General features: G+C 39.7%; 1 protein-coding gene across 7 annotated transcripts in view; it reads left to right on the top strand.

The window, feature by feature from the left end:
• Trmt61 (tRNA methyltransferase 61) overlaps window positions 1–18,236 on the top strand; it is a 119,951-nt gene that overhangs the window by 23,928 nt on the left and 77,787 nt on the right. The window lies entirely within an intron of this gene.

Raw genomic sequence — 18,236 nt, 5'->3', positions numbered from 1 at the left:
TATGCTTCACAGACAAATGAAGTCAAAATTTGCTACATTCTTAAAGCGTCACACACATAACGCACTTAAGCTTTTAATGTATTCAGCCTGTGCCATCATACTCAAGCTTTTTTTTCCATTTGTTAGCAGATGCTACAAAGTACTTCATACGTCTATGAAATCGGTTCACTATGAATATTTTAATCCAATCTCATGTCTAGTACCTTACATTTTATGTGTGAAATGTCACACACGTAACTCTGGAATGCCCCTAGTACGTACCGTTTGACCACAACAGACATGGTCATGCACCTATTCTCTGTGCATTGTAAAAACTAAATCAGTGTACTCAAATACATGTGGCTTCTCAGAAAACCTATTGGTTGTTTCAATCACAGATGTGCAGGAATATAGCACATTTGAATAGAGTGCATGTTTTGATGTTCCATTCGGAGTCAAGACGGTAACCTTGTGCGGTAGGGTTATGAGACTTCTTAAATCATGGCAGCACCGAACCTTCTCAGGACATGATGACAAAAATTCAATGTTCTTTGAGGCCTTGTCACTAGTAACATGCACACAGCAATACTACATAACTTTAGTTCCCATTCCATACATTCTTCATTGGAAAATGTGTAAAGTAGCTGGGGCATTTGCACATAATCCTCACGTGAGCACATCCTCTGATTAGAATTAACTTCTGCAGTCTTTCAAAAATATCCTATAATACATTGTCAATGTTCATTCAGTTGATTGCATATAATTTGCACATTTCACCAATAAAGTTACTGGCATCTGCAGCCTATATGCTTCACAGGCAAATGAAGTCCAAATTTGCTACATTTTTAAAGCATTGCACACATAACACACTTTTGTTAATGCCTTTCATGCATTCAACGTATGCCATCACACTCAAGCTTTTTAAAAATTTGTTAGCAGATGCTACAAAGTACTTCATAATTGTATGAAATCAGTTCACTATGAATATTTTAATCCAATCTCATGTCTAAAGCCTGTTCCGCAACACTCCACTCTTACCAGGTTGCTGCTTCTGACAGGCAAAAAAACCCAAATAAACAAGTAAATAGGCTCGTAGTCCTGGGTTCCCATCCCGTTCCTCACCAGAGCGCTCTGAACCAAAGAATCAACTCAGGCAAGAACTTACTGAATTAATGTTTCAGGGTGATTGCTGAAAACTCGCAGAAATGGGCTTTATACATTTATTTACAACAAACAAGGTTCGGATTCTTCCATTTGTTCTCTATATTATATTATTTACATATTCTCTAATTTATCACCATGGCTTGGAGGCTAGCTAGCATCGGCGGAACTGCCTTGGGATGCTTTGTGGTTGATGGGAGGCTGCTGAAGTCCATAAAAATCATTCTCCCTCCTGCTATCAGTTTCACACACACTGTCCTAATCCTCTGTCAGACAGGCCATATTTATACTAACTCCCTCGTCACATGGGGTAGAATGTTCAAATCCTATTGGCTGATTCGAACTTCACTCTTACGAACCATGGAAGAAACCCAAGAATACAGAGACTTCACAAATTACAATTGAGCTTCTGAAATATTTCTGACATAAGGCCTTTATTTCCCTTGCGTATTATTGTATACTCTTAAAATAAATTGTATATATTTTTAGAAGTTAAAGCTTGGTTCGTGCCACCTGCCAGCAACATAATATTAACCTCCTCAGGATGGGTGGTACCTGTATGTACCACCACATGTACTGCACTCAGGTTCAGCTAGAAATGCATATTCTGGATGTTATCTTAAACAAGGAAAATTTGGTTGCAGTCTTCTTTGACCTCCAAAAGACACAATGTGCCAATTTGGTATCCTTAATCAGCTCCACTCCTGGGGTGTTCCTGGCTACATGGCATACTTTATTGAGAATTTCTTATGTGAACGATATTTCCACGTACGTATTGGGAACTCCTTTTTGGATCTGCCATGTCCCAGAAGTAGCACCAGTCCGGCTTATGCCAGGGTAGAACATGAGATACTCAGGGCAACTAAAACTGAATAATAACCTTAAGGAATGAAAGGAAACTACTTGTTTAACAAACTACTGAGAGTACAATTCACCATATATTCTTGTATCCTTAAATTACATTTGTCTGATACACGTAATCATATTTAAGCTGTGTATATATTTATGCAGATATATACAGGGCATCATTTTAATGGCGCCCACGGACCACAGAAACGTATAGAGGACATCAAAACAAACAACTTTTCTCAGTTACATTTTTCTAGTTGGTTCATCGTTTCGGCGCTACAGCCATTCAAAAAAGACTGTTTTGCCGCCTGGATGCCGGCAACCCAACACAACATTTGATCGTATCTGTGACATCATTTCTTACGGCGATACGGCGCACGGCAGGGTTGCAAGGAACACACAAATTTTGTGAAAAATGACAAAATACCAACCACATTATTAGCTGTAAAACGAAGCGAGAAACGCGTCCAGAAGACCGAACATCATAGCCTACCAGCCAGAAGATCAGCAGTCATCTCAGGGGAAGGGAGAAGTGAACCAACGATGTGAGAAATGGTAAAAAGCTATTCAAAATGAAGTGTTAATATCGGATTTTGTCTCAGCCTACATGCTAAATATTAACAACAATACATTTTTTTGGGCTTACAGCTTACATGTGGCTGTTTACGCCCAGTTACATGTCAATTATAATTGCAAATCTCGTTGCAAGGTTTAGAATGCGAGGTTCACGTTACATTACGACTAAAACCCGTACAACCACAGTAACGATCTAATGATGAATCAGTAGCGAACATCTTGGATCCTCATTTCTCTGAATCTCACTGTTTCCTTTGCTATGTATCTTCTGTCACAACCTTCATTTCTTCTATAAAACTTCCTTTCTGTACTCATGCCTCTCTGCTGGCATTCTTCACTTACTCTTGATACTTCTCTTTCAATCTTCCTATTTATTTCCTCATGTCTCTCTTCCATCAACATTATTACATCTTCTATTTTCCTTTCAGATACTTTCCTATTTTGTTCACAAACTTCTGCCATCCCTCCTATTTTTTGGTTATTTTCTTCCAACGTTTCTTTCATTTCTCTGTTATTTTCTTCCAACCTTTCTTTCATTTCTCTGTTTTCCTCCTTACTTTTGCCCTATTTTCTTCCATTTTCAACATCAATTTCTGCAACATCTCCATCATACTACTCTCCTCTTTCTTTGCTTCCTTTTCCTTTGATTTTACTTTCCTGCATTCCTTACATTCGTATCCTCCTCTTTTACATATGGTTGCGTACTTCTCCTTCCGGATTCCTTCGCATAGCCAATGTTTTGTTTCTTCGCATACTCTGCATTGGATGATCTCCTCTTTATTCCCTTCTTCCTGACATCAAGTATACTTCTCAGTTTCCATCTTAGTTTTCCTTTCAACCTTCAAATTCTTAACGTTATCTCAGATTTTAGCTTTCGTCGTGCCCCACACGTTGGTCGCCATATACAAGGGTTGGATAAAAAGTAATGGCAACACTGGTATAATTGCTACTTGACTGTATTGGCAGAGGAGCACGTGTTACATTCCTTCAATGTAATCGCCCCCCCCCCCCATCTCTACGACCTTCTGCCACACGTATGGAAGGCGTCGTAAACCGTCAGCGCGTCCATCTCTGTCGATGTCCCGCAGTGACCACCCTATAGTACGTATGATGGCTTCGCGCGTGTCGTAGTGCTTCCCGCCCAGTGGTTCCTTCATTTTGGCAAAAAGGTCGTAATCACACGGTCTCATACCGGTGAATACGGAGGATGTTCCAGTACCTCCCACTACCAGTTATGCAGGAGCGCCGTCACAGTGTTCGCAGTGTGACACCTTGCATTGTCAAGCAGGATGATGGGACACCGTGCCAGAACGTGCCGTCGCTTCCTTCTTAATGCGAGACGAAGGTGGTGTTGCAAGAAGGTGCAGTAGTAGGCTGCGTTGACCGTCTGCCTAAGAGACGTTGTTCTTCTTGCCTAAACATATTGTTAGGGCACTTGCACTCTCGTCCTCTGCTTCAGAGCACTGCTGTTTTTGACTGAATAACATACAATCGCACCCCACTCACTATACTTCCTCGTCTGACATTCCTTTATCAACCACGAAACGGTTGTGGCGCTGTGACTCGCCCCTTTCACGGGACAGCAGTGTTGCCATTTCTTTTTATCCAACCCTTGTATTAATGCCACGTCTCAGGAGTAGCACCAGTCCGGCGTAGGCCAGGGTAAAACATGAGATACTCAGGACAACTAAAACTGAATAATAACCTTAAGGAATGAAAGGAAACTACTTATTTAACTCACTACTGAGAGTACAATTCTTGTATCCTTAAATTACATTTGTCTGATACACCTAATTATATTTAAGCTGTCTGTATATTTATACAGATATATATCTTTGAGGGTTTATCGACGTCTATCTTCCAAAATCTCCTATTTCTTATCTACAGATAAAACTTCTGTTGATATCGGCTCTTTTTGTTCTAAAGAAAATATAGGAAGGCTTCTTCTTCTTATAATACAGGAATCAAAATAGGAAGGCTTCTTCTTGTAGTACAGGAATCAAAATAGGAAGTCTTCTCATAATACAGGAATCAATATAGGAAGGCTTCTTCTTCTTCCGATATGGAAAGACTACTTCTTCTTATAATACAATAATCAATATAGGAAGGCTTCTCCTTCTCAATATATGTATATGGATCAATACATACAGCTGCTTCTACTTCCTGAATACTTCTTCTTATAGTACGTATATTATAATTGTCACATCCACTGACAACTAGTTGAATTATTTACAAGGACATCCTTCTGGTTATTGTTTTTGAGGTACACACCTAGGATCCTTAGTATAGATTTCTTTGATACCCTTTTAGATATCCTTTGGCATTTCGACAGTATCTATTGGAATCAAATTGAATTTGTTCTCTTCCTTAGAGATATCCCTTTTCAATCCCAATGGATCTGGAACCCATGCTGGTGGCTGAATTATCTCACCGCCTTCCTTACTGAGCCGTGACAACCAAAAGGGACAGTCAAAGGTTCACGTCCTTTCACGCGCTCCTCGACCAGGTGTCGCATATAATGTGCAACTCGTTTAACTTTGGTGCAGCCTAGGACTTGGGGCAACCAGGGGAATACAACCAAAAACTCAGGTGGAAAATCTCCTTCCCAACCAGAGAGTAAAGACCCAAATCTGAAAACGTTTCCTGACTTCTTTAATCTTTTAGTCGTGACGTATGTGATTATTACTGTTATCATTTATTCTTATTCTCTGTTTCATAATTCATTATGGTCCTATTACCACAAATCAAGCCTCAATTATACAGTGTGTCATTTTAATGGTACCCACGGACCACAGAAATGTATAGAGGACATCAAAACAAAGAACTTTTCTCAGTTACATTTTTCTCATTGGTGCATCATTTCGGCGCTACAGTTGTTCAAAAAAGCCCGTTTTGCCTCCTGAATTCTGGCAACACACACAACATTTGAGTGCATTTGTGAAGTCATATCCTGTCGTGAAGTGATGGTTTCCAGGGTTGCCAGGTGAAAAATGACATAGCTACAATCATCCACATTATGTACCGTAAAACAAAATGAGAAAACACATTCTGTAACCTAACAGGAAGTAAACAAACAATATGAAAAATGGTAGTAAAGAAAATAGAATTCAAGTGGAAGTGATCATATTGAATTTTGTCTCAGCTTACATGTCAAATATTTGCAAATCTAGTTACCAAGTTGGCATCTACAATTTAGTCTATCCACTTCATCCTTCTGATACTAGTTGTCTGTGACACACTGAACAGATGACAAAATATAAATGAAAGAACTCAAAAATCCCATATTCAGGACATCATGAGTCAAGTGGCAAAAATGGTTCAAAATACAGGGATACATGTAGTATTAATACAAGCTCTCCGACCACTGTGTTTATCTATGCACCGGATACACATGTAATAGTTTGCAACTGTGAACAGGGCAGTATATTCGCTACTGATTCATCATTAGATTGTTACTATGGTTGTACACCCAACTGTGAAAGAAACAGTAGGCAAATTGTCCACCATCATTTTCATTCGGTCTGAATTACACTATATGATGACAATGAATTGAAATTATGACTTCAATAAGCAAATAACAATGCCTGCTTCGAACCAACATAGTTTCATTCCTTAAAACAACACAGGATGTAGAATAAAAAGTAATGAAAATAGCAGTGGACAATTTGCCTACCATTATCTTTGCCGTTGACTGTACGTGTTTTAGGCGTAATGTAACAACGTGAACCTCGGATACTTCCCTTATCAGCACAAAAGTACCACAAGGCATCTGGACACAAACCTGTAGATATCAACCTTGCAACGAGATTTGCAAATATAATTTACATGTAGCTGGGTGCAAACATCCACATGTAATCTGTAAGTCCAATCAAAGTTATTGTTGTTGATATTAGGGATGGCCAGATCCGGATCCTGACGGATCCGAAATCTGGATCCGTTTGGTTCCGGATCCGTTTGGTTCCGGATCCTAAGGATCCGGATCCTAAAATTTTTCGGATCCGGATCTGCCGATCCGGAATTTTCAGATCCGGATCCGCGGATCCGAAATTTTCAGATCTGGATCCGGTATTTTCGGATCCGGATCCAGAACTTTCGGATCCGGATCTGGATCTGGAATTTTCGGATCCGGATCCGTTTTGCCATCCCACATGCGCTTCTTTGGAAAGTAAGAATGTGCTTATAACATATTGTTACCTGCTAATATACATATATATATATAATATACATACACACATATATATATATATATATATAGTGTGTGTGTGCGCATGCACGATTTGTAATTAATTAATACAATTACAAGGGAGGTCTAAGTCTCCCCCTCTGATTACCATGAAACTTGCAGGGCCCAAATGAAGGAATACGTGTTTTTTTTTGTTTCGGCAAAAAAATTGTTCTAGGGGGCAACCACCTATAGTAGGGATGGCCAGATCCGGATCCTAGCGGATCCGAAATCCAGATCCAGAACTTTTTTTATTTTAATTTGTAGAACTGTAACTGTAGAACAATTGTATAATTTTTGTATAACATTTCTATCTTGTTATATGTGTTAAAGGTTTCATCCTGGAATGGAATGTCTCACATTTATGTGTGTTTTCATTTCCCCCCCTCAAATGTCAAGATGAGGAGAAATTGAAGTGGGGATCTGACCCCGAAACCACGTAAATATGGCATAGGAAGAAACAGGGGACATACGGCCTCTCTATACACCTGTCAAATTTCATGAGAATCGGAGTGGGACACAGGGGTCAGATGATCCTCACGTCAATTTGTCCTCATCGTGACATTTGAGGCGGGTTTTGCTCCCTAAAACAGTTTTTTAGCCGAAACAAAAAACATGTATTTCTTCCTTTGGGCCCCTCTATGCACCTGCCAAGTTTCATGGAAATCGGAGGGGAACACAGGGGTCAGATCCCCACTTCAATTTGTCCTCATCTTGACATTTGAGAGGAGGTTGCCCCCTAGAACAAATTTTTTGCCGAAACAAGAAAACATGTATATTTTCATTTGGGCCCATTTATACACACACCTGTCAAGTTTCATGGAAATCGGACGGGGACACAGGGGTCAGATCCACACTTCAATTTGTCCTCATCTTGACAATTGAGTGGGTTTCGCCCTGTAAAACCTTTTTTTAGCTGAAACAAAAAAAAACACGTATTTCTTCCTTTGGGCCCCACTATACACCTACCAAGTTTCATGGAAATCGGAGGGGGACACATAAGTCAAATGCCCACTTAAATTTATCCTCATTGACATTTGAGGGGGGGGTGCCCCATAAGACAGTTTTTTGGCCGAAACAAAAAAAACACGTATTTCTTCATTTGGGCCCGTTTATACACACACCTGCCAAGTATCATGGAAATCGGAGGGGGACACAGGGGTCAGATCCTCACTTCAATTTGTCCTCATCTTGACATTTGAGGGGGTTTTGCCCCCTAAACCCGTTTTTTAGCTGAAACAAAAAAAACACGTATTTCTTCCATTGGGCCCCACTATACACCTGCCAAGTTTTATGGAAATCGGAGGGACACAGGGGTCAGATCCTCACTTCAATTTGTCATCATCTTGACATTTGAGGGGGTTTTGCCCCTTAAAACTGTTTTTTAGCTGAAACAAAAAAACACGTATTTCTTCCATTGGGCCCCACTATACACCTGCCAAGTATCATGGAAATCGGAGGGGGACACAGGGGTCAGATCCTCACTTCACTTCAATTTGTCTACATCTTGACATTTGAGGGGGTTTTTGCCCCCTAAAACAGTTTTTTAGCTGAAACAAAAAAACACGTAATTCTTCCTTTTGGCCCCACTATACTGTCAAGTTTCATGGAAATCGGAGGGGGATACTTAGATAACCTCCCTTGTTAATCTTACACTTTGTAATTATTTAACACTGCATATATTATAATGTTTTATTTTAATTTGTAGAACTGTAACTGTAGAACAATTGTATAATTTTTGTATAACATTTCTATTTTGTTATATGTGTTAAAGGTTTCATCCTGGAATGGAATGTCTCACATTTATGCGTGTTTTCATTTCCAATACATTCGAATGAATACATATTCGTTTCAATGGAATTTACAAAATCACCTGTGATATGTGTGCACGAGTGTGTTAGCCGATGCGTAGCAAAGTATTTTAGGAACAACACTTGAAAAAAATTCTTGTAGGACTAACGAAAATTTCTTTGTAATCGAAGATCATAATACCTTTTAAGGTGTGGTAATATTATAATGGGATTGAGATACGAAACTCTCGGATCCGGATCCGAAACTTTCAGACCCGGACCCGGATCCACGGATCTGGAACTCTCGGATCCGGATCCAGATCCGAAACTTTTGGATCCGGATCCGCCGGATCCGTTTGGCCATCCCTAGTTGATATTTGACTGCTGATCTTCTGACGGGTAGGCTATGATGTTTGGTGTACTGTACGCGTTTCTCCCTTCGTTTTACAGCCAATAATGTGGTTGGTAGTTTGTAATTTTTCACAAAATTTGTATGTTCCTTGCAACACTACCGTGCGCTGTTTCGCCGCAGGAAATGACGTTACAGATGCGATCAAATGTTGTGTTGGGTTGCCAGCAACCAGGCAGCAAAACGATCTTTTTTGAACGGCTGTAGCATCGAATCGACGCACCGAGAAAAATGTTACTGAGAAAAGTTGTTTGTTTTGATGTCCTCTATAAGAATCTGTGGTCCGTAGGTGCCATTAAAATGAAACCCTGTATATTAACAATACATACATCTATTTTCATCTTCCCTTTGTCTTATTTACATAATTTAAGCGAAACAAAATCAATGCTTTACATAGTGCTGCCATCTGTTAGTCACCGTTCCAAATATTTACCAGATGTTTTACCCATGCGGGCACGTGACAGACTGCCATCTACATGAGAAAGCATCCTTCGGGGGGGGGGGGGGGAGTGTTCTGAGTGTGACACTGTTTGCCATAGTAGTGGACAGTGTTATGGCAAACATTCTCGCCCCTGTACATGATCTCCTTTATGTGGATGGTCTGAGAATCTTTAGCTGCTCACGGACTCTTGCGTCAGCTTCCCGTCAACTTTAACGGATTATAAACAGTTTGGTTGAGTGGTCTTCCCAAACCAATTTCAGCTTCTCAACCAAGAAGTCTGTGTCCATTCACTTTGTCGTCCGTCCTCCGTCCTCTACATTCTCTGGCTAATCTCTCCTGCTTAAGGTGATCTATGGATCTGCTTCTTTCAATATATAGTTAATTTGCATTTCCACCATGAGATGTCACTCTTCAGAAGGTCCTGTGTGTTTAATTTGCCATAATCACATCGAGATGGTGACTGTGTTTCCAAAGTGGCACTCTACTAACTGTGTTTATCTTACCCTTCTGCTAACTGTGTTTATCGTACCCTTGCACATAATGCAGTATATAATCTGTGTTTGAAGCAGAGGTTTGTGCCAATTCAGGAGCCATGTGAGCATTTTTCTTGATTGATTGATTGAATTAGGTTATTTTTGGTTGCTTTTCTGCCACTCTAGGCTAATTGCCACGATAAGGATGTATAATGATATGATGAAATTGATGAAGGGACACTCAAAAGAACACCTATGTCCCACGCCAGGATTCGAACCCGGGACAACTGTTTTTTTGTAATTTGAAGTCTTTGGTTTTTTGAAATTGTAGTGGACCAACAAAATATTCTTCAGAAGTTTTGCTAGCGGCGCTCCTAGGAACTACATGATGGTATGCTCACAAGCACAGAGACCTCAGCCCACTGGAGAACTAAGTGCACTTGAGACATTTCTAGGCACATTCTGGATTAACACTGAATATAAATGTGTGCTAACCAAACATGCAATATACAATTATTACAAATTTTTAAATAGAATCAATAAGCCTCGCAGGGCTTAATACTAATTGTCATATTGCAGTAACATTTGCTATTATACATATTTATAACATTAAGAAGTCATGCAGGACTTGAATTGAAATAAAACAAACATCACAAGGCTTTAAAGATTTGATTTTAACACTTATAGTTCTTGTAACGACTAGTGGTACATTACAAATGTCCCTCTCTCAGGGAAATATTTTGAAGAAATTTTATAATTTACACTTCATGGTTCACAACAAAATGTCTGAACATTTTTTTCTAGCACTCGTATGGTTTTTCCATCAATTTATTTCTTCTAAACTACATAATCTATTGCTTGCTTGGTACTGAGAGATGAGGGAGACGCTGTGATGGTGACTAGTCGGTTTATCAAGTTTGTGACCTCTGGTTACCGGTAAACTCTCAAACTGTCCCCATACTGTCAAGCTGCTCCACAGTCTGTAGTTCTGCAGGTACAGGGGGTTCACTACTCCGATCTGAGAATATCATCTGAAACTAGGACTGCTTCCTTCTCTCCCGACCGAAGATCTCCAATTTCTGTCTTGGTCTCTCGGAAATTTCCTGGGTATGTCTCCTCTCAAACGGCCCAGTCTTCTTCCATACTGCTCGCTAGTCCTACCTTGCTGGAAAGTTCTGCTTTGCTCATCAGCTCTGGCTTCTACATTTAGTTGCTTACGTTTCTTTCTCTATTATTTTCTATGCCTTTCCAATGTTTCTGGCTCATCAAACATATCAAAATCAATTAGGAAATGGGCCAACCTGCTCATAGTCTTGGGTGCATGAGCTAACCAAGGTTTACAGACTCGTAATGGCAACTGCCCAATAATCAAATTGACAACTTCACCTTCGTGAAAGTTCTCCGCCAGATTATGATATGATGCAAAAACACTCCAAGCATCAATCTGTAAATTGTCATGGACTAGCCTAGAGGGAAGATTTCTAACTGCAGTCAATCTCTTTGGCTCTCTTAGAGACAAACTCTTCTCTAAACGTATCACAGAAATCTTCTTAGTCTTTGAAATCATCCATGTTACCTGCCAACCAATGTTCTGCTTTGCCTTCGAATAAACAAGGAAGCAACTCAACGTGGTAATGATTACGTAATTGCATAATATCAAAGCAAACGTCGAACTCTTGCAAGTACTTCTCAGCTGATTGCACTTCTATGTTGCCCTTGAACTTGGAAAGGGAAGCAATATCGGACATCGTAGGCATCTTGAAAGACTCTTTGTCTAGGAGGGATCCTTCAGGATGGTATCTCTCCGTAGGTCTCTTTCTACCATCTACATTAGTTAAATCTGCAGCAAATGGATTTCTAGCATGTTCAAAGTTCCTGTTTTTAGGATCTAATCATCTCTCTCGAGTGCCAGGGTTTGATTCTAGGTCACTAACATCTCTTGGTGGTCCGCGAAGTCTAGGAAATTCTTTCTGCAGGTCCTTGAATCTTTTGAGGGTCAATTCATTCTGCTTCTTCATTTTTCTTCCAAGAGCAACTTCTAGTCTTCTAGCTCCTTCTTGCAAGAAGCTCACCTTCCCATTCATCATTCTCCACAGTGTCCTGGACAAGTCTCATCACCTCTTTCTGGAGCTTTGTGGTTTCAGACGTCATCTCTTCCTACTGTTTCTGGACTGTTTTCTCTAATATTTCAGTCCTTTCTTCTATTTTATTCACATTGTCATCATGTGACTTTTCTTTCTCTACAAGGAACTGAATGACTTTTGAGCTGGTGTTAAGTTTGTCTTCTACCTGCGCCAGTGCTGGATCCAGAAATTACTGTTGGGAGGGGCAAACTTCAGAGTCGGGTACCTCACTGAACCTACAATTGCACTATTTTATATGAACAATTGCTATATGGTTTTTTGTTTTTTTTTTAGCAGGAGACAACTATGCTCTACAGATTAGCGTAGCAACATATTGCAGGGCCTGGGAGAGATTAGAATGCAAAGCCCCGATCCGTTCTTTAAAATTTATATCTCAAAGTGTTTAGATACAAAATCTTCAAGCGTACATCAGCAAAGTTATTATGCAATTTAAATACCGTATTCCTTCGAATTCCAGGTGCACCCTTTTCTTGGGTCTTTGATCTTGAAAATTTAGGTGAACCTTGGATTCGATGACATATTGATCAGAGTATGTATGCATAAACAGGGGTAGAAAAATACAAGACGTCTGAAAATTTTCACCTGCTGCCTGAATTTTCAAATTCAGTGCTAAAAAATGTTGTTTTTTTTTTAAATATTTCTAGTTTACTTATGGAAATTTCCATTACCTTTTTCTTAGAAAAAAAAGCACAGTATGTGTTTTTTTAATGTTTGTGTGTTTTCTGTATCACGTGTAATATTACATCATAATAATAAACATGCCTTTATATTTTTTTCATTGTTGCTAGCCAAATTTTAAAATCTGTGGCGATATGGTAGAGTCGACCATATATTAGAATTGTTACATAGTTTTTCATGTTGTTTCCAGTTGAACCTTCTTGAGGAATGCCACTCTCATGCAAGAATTAATTAATTTTAATGCAATATCCAATTAATAAATTAAATGTTTTAAGATCACATTTGAAAATGTGTAGCTTTATTTTAGTTCAATTCATGGCTTTCTTAGACTATATTTGCAAATTTAAAAAAATGATCTGGCATACACAGAGGGGGGCTGAAGGGGCTACAGCCCCCCTCCGAAATTTTGAGAAAATCGACATTTTCAAATAAAAGCAGTGAAGAACTCTGGGAAAAACCAGAGTGGCAAATGCAAAGCCTCCTTAAAATACCCCCGTTGCCATTTTGAGAGGAAAATTCTTGGAATATGAAATATCCCTTCCCGAAAAAAATCCCATGTACGCCAGTGCTCCTGAGGAAAAGGGGCGGGTGCCTGAATTCTAACCCTGTGGGTAAATATACCATGGTATTAGTTTAATATTGAATGAAGTATTTGCAAATTTCATTATTCAAGTTTTCTCCTCGATGTTTAACCGAAGTACAAGTATTGGTAAAAAAATCACCCTTAACAAAATTTTGTTTCCTTTAGATTTGTTGTGTTACAACAATCAACATTTCACAACAAAGAGTCAGTCTATTTTTAGTAGTGAGTTCTGTGATTTGTTCTTAAGCTGGTGTTCCTGTAAATAGCTGGTCAGTAAGCCAGCTTTTGCAAAGTGCACATCAAACGGACATTAAAAATGGAGAGACGGAAGCAGTAAATTCAATCATTTACCATAAGTGAAGTGTCCGTTCTTCATTGGAGACGTCAACGATAGCAATCTGTTGTTATTAGCCTCTCTTATACAGGAAAGAAGTGTACAGTCTCCTGCTGTGGAGGCTGTTAGTCCATTCTTCTTTCCACTCCTGGATGATCTGGGAGTTAATTCTTCAAAGGTAGAGGCATATCTGCCAATTACTTTGTAAATTCTCTCTTCTTGTCCTTCTTTGCATCAGCATATAGCGGTTCTGTGTTTGATTATTTGTTCTTCATTTGTGATGATGTTATTTTTTTACATGTATATTTTAGGTAGCCTTCTCAGATTGGTCCGTTGAAAGAGACTATCGCTTTGTAGATTAATCATTAATATCTAGGGAACTAATATACCGATTTTACTCATTAAGACACCGTTGGAAACCTTATAAAATACTTTATGATGTAGTCTATTATCAGTGTGTGTATCTTAATAAATAATAACTACATTTTCATAAAATTTTTAAAATTCAAGTGGAAGTATTTTATTTTTTATTTTTTTACCGTTTTCTTAGTTAATATCTGATTTGATTCTAATCAAAAGCAGAGGGGAATGTTGTAAGACAGTTACTACAAAGAAAACGTACAAGTTAGAACTTAATTCATTTCATTTTACATAATACAGCATGTTCAGAAAAGATTGTACCTATTTCTTCTCTTTCGTTCTTCGTGATCGTTGTGCGAAGAGACTGTAACAAGGACTGATTGTAATTAAGGTTCAGAAGTTTCACTTGAAATACTCACTGTGTGCATGTGACATGTTTGTAAAATATAGTGCTGAGTAAAAAATAGAAAACCTTTGCTGTTGTAGAGTATGTGAAAACATCTATGATCACATTTCAACACAGTTTTCGGCATCCGATTATGCTTGATATGAACTTCATAAAGCGTTGGTATACACAATTCCTGGAGAAAGGTTGCCTGTACAAAGGTAAAACCATTGGTCTCCCGACATGTTAGATGGAGGCAGTGGATAGAGTTTGAGAATATCTTCTGGAACAACCTCAGGAAGTTGGTTCGAAAGGTGAGCTGCGAGTTGGAAATTCCCCGTTCTATGGCATAGGATGCGCTTCATAAGCCTTTGCAATTAAAGGCTTTCAAGGTGCAACTCGTGCAGGCACTCACAAAACCAGACGAAAGCACCTCACTCGTTCTTTGTGGGCTATTTTGATTCTCGGAAAACACAGTTACTGGCCTTGCGTATCTGGTCGATGAAGAAAACTCAGAGAATTTTGTGTTCTAACAAGATGGAACGCCACCCCATTACCATCGAGAATTGACAGAGTGCCTCAATGCACATCTACTACAAGGGTGAATAGGTGGCATGGAACATTGCTGAGATGGCCCATGAAGTCCACAGACATAACACCATGCAATCTTTTGGGGGGGGGGGGGTAGGGCTTTGTTAAGTTTTTGTTCCACTGTTGGCTCAAGGCCTGGTGTAGCTGAGAAAGCAGAATCCATCCTTCAACTTGTTTTTCTGACAATTTCACTCTAACAAGTCCTCCCTTTACCTTATTGTAACGTATATGTATGTGTTAGCAAAACTGATCCAAGGGAACAGCATCCCACACACCTTATCCATGTTGGCACACAAGTTGTACTTGAAGGAGTAGATTCTTGACTTCTGTAGGTTCTTCCAAATGATTGATGAATCAAGATATACAGGTGGTGGACTAATTAATATGAACACCCAAATGAAAACAGGTTGCAATTCATCCTTGCAGTACAACCACACCACCTGCTACAGAAATCTGCCACCTAGGGACCATGAAAATAGAATTATCAGTTTATCAGCAGTTGTATGGGTTGTATATGAACATTCTGCTACCAGCTAAACACCATTATGTTCGACTTCTCAGACTTTCAAAATGGCATGATCATTGGAATGCACCAGCTGGAGCCTCATTGACGAAAACAGCGAACCTTGTGGGGGTTACAAAGAACACAGTGTCAACTGTGATGACAGCCTACAGTAAAGAAGGTAAGGCATAATTTTCATAACAGCACAGCAGTTGTAATTTGAAGCTCACCGACAGAGATAGGTGTATGTTGAAGCGGATAGTAGCCAAAAGCACAAGACAACGGTGTCTTGGATAACCTTTGAGATGAACTCCCACTCCAGGGCTGTGTACAAGCTAAACTATCCAACGAGTACTGTATGCTGGAAACATTCATGGCAGACTGGCTATTCTAAAACCATTGGTGTCACCGAGTAATGCTATTCTAGCATCGAAAATATTATCTAGGGCACAGAGACTGGACACACAGTGGGGACAGGTCATCTGGTCTGACAATCTGCATTCACATTATTCTAGACCACCAGGCATGTTTGGGTGTGCAGAATGCCTGCGAAAGCCTTTCACGTTGACTGCCTCCTTCCTAGTGTTAAGCATGAAGGGAGTTTGGTTATGGTGTGGGAAGCGATATTTTGGTATCGTCTTGGAACTTTGGGAGATCACAGGAGAGGAATATTGGAGCATTCTGGGTGAACATCTCCATCCTATGATCCAGACTGTTTTCCCTGGTGAACAACCTGTGTTTCAAGACGACAATGCCCCTATTCACACTCCTCGGTGCACGAAAGCATTGCTCCATGAGCACGACGATGAAGTGGAACATCTCATCTGGGCCCCTCAGATCTTAATATAATTGAACATTTGTGAAGTATTTTGAAGTATTCTAGTTTTCATCTCCCAGCCACATTTTCTGAACTAGACAGTTTTGCGTAAGGAATGGATGTGTATTATCTTCAACATGGTGCACGACCTGCATTTGTACACCCCACGTCGATACATGCTGTAATATCAGCCAAGGGTGGGTTAACTTCCTACGAATAAAGATGTTTGTGTCATATTAGGGTGTTCAATTTTTTTGTCCACCACCTATTCGAGCATAATTGCAGTTACCAGCTGCTCATTTCTAATAGCCAATTACGGCCAGTACCAGACTGTGGTCTTTAGTCTGACGATCCTAAACGATAGTACTCTGCCCATAATAATATCTTCAAGCAATCGTTAGACCTTTTAGTGCTTTAGACCATGTTTTCCTAAGCATAATTGAAACCACCAAATGTTGACTTCAAAATTTATTCTGAACTACTTCCTTGCATTCAAGAGCCCATGCTACCTACAAAGGATATCAACATCAATACGTGCATCATTCTTTGTCTACGTTGTACCATCGTTGAGGATATAACTATTTATTTTTCATTATAATTTTACAAACCTGTATAGTAGGAGAGAAATGAGTGAAGTTCATACATGCTTTTTAATAAATGTTCTATATTACTTGTAGTTATAAAAACTGTGTCTATAGACGGTGTTAAAGGCGGAGCTACTGCGGAGCATGCACACTCGTCTGGTCCCCCTCGAACATCCGGTTACGCTTACGGTGCTATGCAGTGGCGCAGAATTGTTCCCCCCCTAAATTTTTGAAGGGGGTACTGTACCCCCTAAATCCGTAAATCGAGTTGTACCCCCCCCCCTGGTAATTTGACAGCAGACGCAAGGTGCTACTGTTAAAAGAACCTATTTTCAGTTCGCCCAATAAAAAAGTGTACATTGTTTATAACTTATAAACATTATCTTCCTTACCACAGAAATTCAAACCATTCTAAACTTATTCTACTATTGAGAGACCACGAGGAAAAAACCTTGGACGAAAAGTCCCCGCGCAGCTTTCCCTTCTCCCGTTCATCTCGGGCCATAAGGAAGCATGGTCCACTCTCCCCCTCCCCTCCACGCGGGAGTACGGTGCACAGGAGTCGCGGGTGTGCTCAGGTTGTTGTTTTGCTTGTAGTTCCATTTACATTGTGGTTGCTACTAGTTAGTTCATTGACCTAAGTTCTTGGAAACCTCTTTAAGGAGATGAAAATTGTTTAAAATGTGTGTGGAATGATGGAATCACGCTGCAGACGAATGCTCCTTTGCGTAAGGGGGGGGGGGGGTACACTTTTCTAAAGAAATGGTCGCGTCGATTCGGAGGGTATATGACTGATCCCATTTTCTTTTGAATATTTAATGGAATTTTCCAAAACGAAATACTTACACGATCGAGACGAGATACTACAGACCAACTTGGGCGGTGGGGGGGGGGGGGGGGGGGCGATGTACTGCTGTACCTCACCCATTTTTTTCATAACTTTGTAAGGGGGTGTTCGGAAAACTATACTTAAACCTATATATTAAGGAAAATAGAGTCCCGATTAGCCTATCGGAGCATGAAGTGAATCTAGAATAACTTTTAATGACTTCCGAGTGGAAACCGAAACAAAAATTAACACAAACAAGAACGAGAAGGACCTCGCCACACAGGAGACGAGATGAGGCTGTGACAATTTTCGACTCATTTCATCGCGATATCATTCCTAGGTGAAATGAAATTTTTCCTAGACATTTAAACAAGGTGCAATTTGCGGTATTATCAGAGGGGCGGAATTATTTTTACCTATGTATTAGAATGCAACACAAACACAACGCCATTTTAAATTAAACCCTAAAGTCAATCTGTAAGAAAATTACATTAGTCAGATGAATGCACGAGATAAATGAAACTCATT

The sequence above is a fragment of the Lepisma saccharinum genome, chromosome 3 (genome assembly GCF_977018435.1).
Source record: "Lepisma saccharinum chromosome 3, izLepSacc3.1, whole genome shotgun sequence".
NCBI classification, from domain to species: Eukaryota; Metazoa; Arthropoda; class Insecta; order Zygentoma; family Lepismatidae; genus Lepisma; species Lepisma saccharinum.
Note: the sequence above shows the minus strand (reverse complement) of the source record. Positions and strands in the feature narration are given on the sequence as shown.